The 7,084-nt window shown below is 43.4% G+C and overlaps 1 long non-coding RNA gene across 1 annotated transcript; it reads right to left on the bottom strand.

Moving 5' to 3' along the window:
* Positions 1-3,580: 3,580 nt before the first annotated feature.
* On the bottom strand, positions 3,581-6,805 carry LOC136702603 (uncharacterized). Its single transcript, XR_010803935.1, has 3 exons — positions 6,412-6,805; positions 4,274-4,530; positions 3,581-4,170 (listed from the first exon to the last, which is right to left on the bottom strand). It is a non-coding gene; the product is annotated as an uncharacterized lncRNA (long non-coding RNA).
* Between the last annotated feature and the right edge of the window lie 279 nt (positions 6,806-7,084).

Genomic DNA, 7,084 nt, shown 5'->3' with positions numbered 1-7,084 from the left:
TTGTCAACAAGCCGTTTTGGTTTAAGATTTATTGGCTTCGTGACCTGTTTTATTAACAATAATTAATAAATAAATAAACATAAGCAAACACAAGCAAACAAACTCCCCAAAACATGGAAAGTGTTTGTATAAATTCACAAAAAAAAAAAGATGCATGGCAATGAGGCCAGGGCTGCTGCGGCAAGTTAGGATTTTCATACATCATTTTGGTAAATGCACTCCCACTGGCACTCAGTGCTGCAGCATCGTCAGTGAACTGGAGAGCTCAGTACACACACACACACACACACACACACACACACACACACACACACACAACTTTATCATTGCATTTCAATGGTGAGCTAAAGGCTAATAAATCAAAGCTAAAGTCTATACTTATTTTAACTGTTACCTCAGGTGTAAATCAAAATCACCAAGGAAACGGTGGTTCTATTTTCATTTATTCTTTCTAGACTTATCTAAATTGTCAGTTAACTTATTGGTTAATGAATAAAACGATGTCAACATTAATGTAACTCCTACCTTGTACATTGACCAAAACTAAGAAAACAACAGCTCTACGTTTATTTACCACAAAATGGACGCCAGAGACAAGTATGACCTTATCTACAAGAGATAAACGAGGGTGGAAAACAAGGTCGCTAATTAATCCCACCTTTAGCTTTTAGCCCACTGACCCTTTCATCTCATAATCATTTCAAGACGGTTAAACACACGACGTTAGGTATTCGGTTTCTGAACTTTAACATTAGCTCTCTGCTATTGTTTATCGTTATGTCATAAAGTGTTTGTCTAAAATCCACTTAAAAGCAGTTGTAGCTTTCCACAGAATCCTCTTACTTTCAGTAAACGAGAGAAAGGGACTGTCCTTGTTTTTAAACTGGAAAAACTCACAGTGGAGACCAGCACAGGGATACTTTAAAATGTGAATACGCACTATTTAAAACATGTTTGCGCAAACGTACTATATACACAATGTGGGGAACGGTTCAGTTGGCCTCACATGTGCACCATATTTACTTACATCATGGTAGCCCATCTACAAGGCCCTTTCTCCCAGTCTCTATTTTATGGCCTTGTTTGCTTTTGTTGGAGGCTCCAGCTGGCCCACAGCGAGAGGGTCCACAGTCCAGAGGCACATCCCTTTTGTTTGTGTGTCAGTCCATGCTCCTCACCACCCGCCTGGCTTGGTTTTTCCTTTTCATTTTGTTCCTCTGTGTGTGTGTGTGGTCTTAACAGAGTGCTTTGGCTCAAGCCAAATGTTATAGTCGGTGCTGAGGTAAGGCATAGCCAACAGGATGGTGGTATGTGTAACCACAACTGGGAAGACCTTGCTTGCCTTTTTCTAAACAAGAGGTTAACCGGCCAGTGGGCTCTGGTGGACCCACCATGTGGAGGCCCCGCCTCCTCAGACATCACTGTTTCTACAGAGCATGCATTATGGTTTGACACAATTAAGAAGCTACTAATTACACTGTATGAATGATACACACTATGAAAGGCATTCTGGGGAAGAAAGTGGTTTGATGTGAAGTTGCTGTCTGGAGTCTCTTTAAAGGGGTGGCGTCTACGCTGCAAAACAATTCAGTTCATTTACGTCTTAGAGGTTCCATAAAGGTTCCATCTTGTGCCTGAACTTAATGACTGTTGGAACAGGTATCTTTTTGTATGTTTCTCTGGTCCTATTTCACAGAGGCAGACAGGAACCTGAGGAACCTTTTCTCTACGTCTAGCTCCAGGGAGATACTCACATTTTAACCTGGCTGTTCCACTGTTTTTGAAAATTCTCACCAAGAATTTCAACCACCATTTGATGAGAAATCATACCTCAGCAAAGAAACGTTGGACAAAGCGGTATCCTCAGTCTTTTGGGCACATTATGTCCCTAGACAGATATTTATCTTGTGTTACTGCTGGGTTTAAGCTCCTGAAATGGTTGATGATGATTGGGAGAAAAAGTGATGCTCCACTTGCTGCATTGTTTAGATAATTCAGATCGTGATGTTTGTTCTCCAGTGAAACCAGCCACGCTGGGTATAAACTCCTAGTTAAGAGCGAGCTGTGTCTGGGTCGTGTTGGCGATGACTGAATGTTTCCTATAAACACAAACTGGGGCAGTCCACCCAGGAGGGACGTCTAAGGTCATAGTTTCCAACCAGGCCTTGAACTCTGCCAAAACAGAGACACTTCCACCTTAAAGTGGCTGCTTAATTTTGTGTGTGCGCCGCAACAAGTGCCTCAGAACTCAGCTTCGGGGGCAGGTTTTATATTCTGTTCAATATTAGGGAGGGTGTAAATGTACAACACTTTATTTATTGATTGAGGTCTTGCAAGCAGACCACACCTTTTAAAAAATGGAATGAGAAGAGACTGAAGGGCTGTAGCAGAGGACTCTGATAGCATAAACATGACTTCTGGGGTTTCTGCTCTGAGGTAGAAAGCTAGAACTCCATTGAGGGAGCGCCATTCCTTCACAGGGCAACACACACACATTCACTCACACCTACGGACACTTTTGAGTCTCCAATCCACCTACCAGCGTGTGTTTTTGGACTGTGGGAGGAAACTGGAGCACCCGGAGGAAACCCACACAGAAACAGGGAGAACACACCACACTCCTCACAGACAGTCACCCGGAGAAAACCCACGCAGACACAGGGAGGACACACCACACTCCTCACAGACAGTCACCCGGAGGAAACCCACGCAGACACAGGGAGAACACACCACACTCCTCACAGACAGTCACCCGAAGGAAACCCACGCAGACACAGGGAGAACACACCACACTCCTCACAGACAGTCACCCGGAGGAAACCCACGCAGACACAGGGAGAACACACCACACTCCTCAGAGACAGTCACCCGGAGGAAACCCACGCAGACACAGGGAGAACACACCACACTCTTCACAGACAGTCACCGGGAGTGGGATTCGAACCCACAACCTACAGGTCCCTGGAGCTGTGACTTAGACACCTACCTGCTGGATCCTAACTGGAACCCTTAAATTTATGAACAGCAAGCAGCAAGACTCTACCATAAGATTGAAATGGTGTATATATATATATATAATAATGCTACACATTATTCTCATGTAGAGAAAGGGGGGAGGAGGGTGTTGATCTCAACCTGGAGATGATTTAAATTGGACAAATTGTCTGCTATCCTCAGCGTTACCATTTCAAGCATGAAATACCACTGGACTGGAGGTGTAATGGTGGGTCACATGGTACTCACTGCTGCATCACGATTAGCAGGTTATGCTAGTGGCTAATGGCTTATGTAAGCTCAGGGCTAACAGTCGTATTAGATTGGACCCTGTAAAGCACAGAATTAGAGCTACATTTGAATACATAAAAAAAAAAAAGAAATATAGGGCACTTTTCCCAGGCCATTTCTATTCTGTGTTCATCCCAAACATCGACCCCACCAATACATAACAGGACAGAGGTTTCTCTGCGCTTTAACAACAGAAGGCTGACATCTAGTGGTATGGAGAGAATGGTGACAATACCGTACAAAATAACTAAAACAGCACAGTAAGATTAACACAAATAAAATGAAACACACAGTATTTAAACCACGTGGTTTTTAATGTTTGTAAATATTACAAGTCAAAGTTCAGATCTCTACAGATAACACAATTACTTCGTTTCACTCATCCAAGCCTTGTCTCAACCTTTTCTGTTAGTTTTGTCTTGGTGTGTCCACCTTCCCTGTGGCTGAGTGCTATTTAAAGTGAATGACTTGGAATTTGAAAAAAAATAAAAGCTGTACACCTCTGACTTATAGCTGCAACAAACAAACACACTTCACAAGCTTCTAATGTTACACATGAGCTTCGAGGTTTGAGCTACAACACGTTATTTAAGCTTTATCAGTGAGTTTTAATGAACTTTAAACCTGGACCTACACCTTGTAGAATATCAATAGCAACGTGGCAACAGACCCTCCCACAGCCCCGGCCACCAATCCATCCCTAAACCATCCATTACCCCTTCTGTTAAAAAACCCACCAGCAATGCCTCCAATCATCCCACTCACTACACCAACAGCAGCATGAGGTGAACGCTGGTAATAGTCCCTCGTCTTCCAAAGTAACACAAGGTACATCACGGTTAACCCAACCCAATGTTTTTTTGGACAATGGCCACCATTTCCCTGCTGTTCAGAGGGAAAAAAAGAAGCAGTTTAGGGTTAATCTGTGTTAAACTGTCATGAAACATCCATTCGTAATAATCGTGTGTACGTGTGTATTCATACTCACAGGACGCTGAGTGTCAGGTGGAGACTGTGAAGCAGGTGGAGCCTCTAGATTTAAATAAAGCGGAAGCCACTGCGTTAAATGGCTTTCTGCCTTGTTGAATGCTTCAGTGTTTCTTTCACAGTCCAGCAGTCCTGCATTCTCAGAGAAGAGGAAATCCACAAGCTTCAGCCCATCTCTGTCGTACGAAGAGCTGCTTGGTAAAATGGCATGTCTGTCGATAGTGTGGTGCAGCACTATCAAGATGGTGGCTTCACCAGCTACACACACCCAAAAAGGAAATATAGCAAAATTATTGTTGACAGTATAAACGAGATGTTACTTTAGAATAGCTACTAAAATAGTACCCAACAAGGGTCATATATTGGTTTGAAGACCGCAGGTTTATTTCGTCACACCCACAGGACCCCCACAGGGCAGGTAAGATGTGGCGGTGGATTATTCTCTGCACTGATGTGGTAGGCGTGTGTTAGTGTGTGTTGTGTTGGTCCAGCAGTGACACTGAGGGCAATGCTGCTCTGTCTGAATCGGAATGATCGGAATTCATGTGAATTTTTACGTCACTCCGGCCTCCATTCTTTGAGCAAAGCATTTTCATTTTAATTTGAGGTGTTTAGGACATGGACACAGCCTGGTCAAAGCATTTTCATTTTGTAAATAATAGTAGTAATTTTGTTAAAAAAAAAAAAAGGTAGTGTCGCAGTCACACAGCTCCAGGGACATGTGTGATGAGTGTGGTGTGTTCTCCCTGTGTCTGCGTGGGTTTCCTCCGGGTGACTGTCTGTGAGGAGTGTGGTGTGTTCTCTCTGTGTCTGCGTGGGTTTCCTCCGGGTGACTGTCTGTGAGGAGTGTGGTGTGTTCTCTCTGTGTCTGCGTGGGTTTCCTCTTGGTGACTGTCTGTGAGGAGTGTGGTGTGTTCTCCCTGTGTCTGTGTGGGTTTCCTCTGGGTGCTCCGGTTTCCTCCCACGTTGGTAGGTGGATTGTTGACTCAATAGTGTCCCTATGTGTGAGAGTGTGTCACTTTGTGAAGGACTGGCGCCCCCTCCAGGGTGTATTCCTGCCTTGCGCCCAATGATTCCAGGTAGGCTCTGGACCCACCGCGACCCTGAACTGGATAAGGGTTACAGATAATGACTGAATGTCAGTGTGTAATTGTATAAATGTCCATCATGGAAATATTAAACTCATTATCTGCGCTCATCTTCTCTTTGGAGACCATGTGTTCACTAAAGACCTGGGAAATTTGCACTTAGTGTGAAAGAATCATCAGTTCATGTTTAAATATTTCTTAAAGTCTTTCATTAAAACTCTGTTTTTAACACAGAGCTCATTTGGAATAAAGATAAGAGAGGGTTTGTGATACAGTGCTGCAGTAAAACACCAGTCTGGTCCCATTCCTTCATTTCAAAAACGAAAGGCGTCTGCTGAGGCGTTGTCAGTTTAGGAGTGTGGCCTGTTCACGCTGATGTCAGATATAGGTCACATAATATAGACAGAGTGAACAGCAGAACAAAAATCATCAGATTTAGGCCACTTGTACCTGCTGTGCTCACCATGTCACTGCAGCGCTGAGAATCACCCCCCTCCTGAATCAACCCTGCTCTGTGGAGTCCATTCATGAACATGGGTTCACAGACCTTGCAGAGCAACAGCTGGACTACAGACTGTAATCGTATACACCCTATGGTCAATAAGCTGATAAAAAGGACAATGACTGTAGAAATGAAGTAGCCCAGTAAACAATTAGCCGTTGATTCAACGTTGAAATAACGTAATGACTGCCGTCTAATCAACGTTCTCTTAAGGTTGAAAATGAAAGTTGAAAAGACGTCCAAACACAGACATTGAAAAGACGACTATTAGACGTATTTTGGACGTCCATTGACGTTATTAATTGGTCCCGAAATAAATTACTTGTATAAAACGCGTTTTGAACGTCCACTGACGTTATCGATTGGTCACCATTTAACTAACTTATTAAGATGGATTTTGGACGTCCATTGACGTTTAAAATATGTCCTTGACAGACAGACTACTTTTAGACCTATTTTGAACGTCCAGGGACGGTCCTTGTTTACTGGGAGTATGTGTATTGTTTTGGCTGATAACCTATAACCACCTTGCAGCGGTGTGTGATGTACCTGTGACATTCCAGAGAACAGCCTCGATGTCAGTCCCAGCGCGAGAGACGATAGGGCAGAACATCACTTTAACATCGTACTGACCAGCGCCGGATACCTCTTCCAAAGAAACCCTTTGTTTTAAACGGCGAATGACGTCCTCACAAACACGATCAACACGTTTGTCCCTTACATATTTGACCCTGATTCCACGACCGCGAATGAAATCCAACATCAAGATCTGCTTGAACACTACCATCCAGTGGACCATTGCTGATTTCTGACCCTTAATCCCCTCACTGACGCTTTTCCTTAAAATCGGACGATGATTATATGAACAGAGCTTCGGGGTTTATCAAGGATAGGCTTTCACTTTCATGCCACTTTCACTTTCACCGCAAATGAAAGTAAAGAAACACTGCTGTGTCATTGTTTTATCAGAAGAGGGCGGAGTATATGGAGTCAAGGGTCAAAAAGACTGAGTTTGTAAAACAATACAGGGGGTTCCCCGACTTACGACGTTGATCCGTTCCTACGTCGCGTAAACCGATTTTCGGTGTAAGTCGGAAAATACGTACATACTCTACGCACTTATCCTATCCTTTTTGTAATTTATTTGTAACATTTGAGAAGGTACTGATTCACACATTCACGACACTTGGTTTACAAATGCAAATTTTTTTTCATATTTGTG

Source organism: Hoplias malabaricus, chromosome 7 (genome assembly GCF_029633855.1).
Source record: "Hoplias malabaricus isolate fHopMal1 chromosome 7, fHopMal1.hap1, whole genome shotgun sequence".
NCBI classification, from domain to species: Eukaryota; Metazoa; Chordata; class Actinopteri; order Characiformes; family Erythrinidae; genus Hoplias; species Hoplias malabaricus.
The sequence above is the reverse complement of the archived record's forward strand: the minus strand, read 5'-3'. Positions and strand labels throughout refer to the sequence as shown.